Source organism: Erithacus rubecula (genome assembly GCF_903797595.1).
Source record: "Erithacus rubecula genome assembly, chromosome: 24".
NCBI classification, from domain to species: domain Eukaryota; kingdom Metazoa; phylum Chordata; class Aves; order Passeriformes; family Muscicapidae; genus Erithacus; species Erithacus rubecula.
In genome coordinates, this window is record NC_136676.1 from 7402934 (window position 1) to 7403689 (window position 756).

At 53.0% G+C, this 756-nt stretch overlaps 1 protein-coding gene across 7 annotated transcripts in view; it reads right to left on the reverse strand.

Moving 5' to 3' along the window:
- The window catches only part of CASZ1 (castor zinc finger 1), a 189503-nt gene extending 189396 nt beyond the window's left edge, over positions 1-107 (reverse strand). For 3 of the 7 annotated variants that reach the window (XM_079326034.1, XM_079326042.1, XM_079326041.1), the window contains exon 1: positions 1-107. This exon is cut by the window's left edge and continues 35 nt beyond it. The gene's annotated coding sequence lies outside the window, so the exon portion shown is untranslated. The other 4 variants (XM_079326038.1, XM_079326043.1, XM_079326037.1 and 1 more) reach the window with 2 other exon arrangements.
- Between the last annotated feature and the right edge of the window lie 649 nt (positions 108-756).

The following is a 756-nucleotide window of genomic DNA, read 5'->3' on the forward strand; positions in this document are numbered from 1 at the left end:
CAAGGGAAATGTGTGTGTGTTTGGGATGGAGGCAGCAGAGCGCATGCGCCATCAAACTTGCCCTGATCCCGGATTTTTCCTCCTCGCGCTCCCCTTTGCTTTGATTATTGAATTTTCCTATTTCTAACAGGAGGGCGGGCGTCGCGCAAAACCCGGCCTGGAGCCCGCGGCCGCCCGCCCCGGCCCGCCCGGGGTGGGGAAGGGGGAGCGGGCACGGAGCGGACTCGGTCTCCAGGCGGGCAGGGCAGGCAGTCAAGGGAGAGGCGCCTGCAAAACCCGGACCGGAGCACCCTCCCCTGGCAAGGGAAAAAGGGACAAAGTGTCCCCGTTTTCTAGCCGCGCGGGCACTTGCCTGTCCTCTACCCTGTTCTTGCACCAGCGGTTCCTCTTCCCCATCCGTCCTCCTTCCCAGAGAACCACTGTAAATTTTATAAAATTTTCTATTTTGCAGCCTGCTGACCCGTGTTCACCGTGGCTCCCTTAGACTAAACTCCATAGAGATGAAATAACTAGGTTGTGTGTGCTGCTTTATTCTCCTGCTGGTTTTCCTAGGCATGATGTCCAGTTGCAATTTTACAAACTTCTAAACTTTAGCACTTTTCTTTTGCAAATGTTCTTTGGATTTCACTCAAGTTTAGAACTAACCGTTTTCTCAGATCTACAGCTGTAATGTTTCTCAGTTTCGCTGTGCTGGCTTTGCTGGCAGTTACACACAGGAGTGGTCTGCATCCTAGAGAAAATGCCAAGGACCAAATG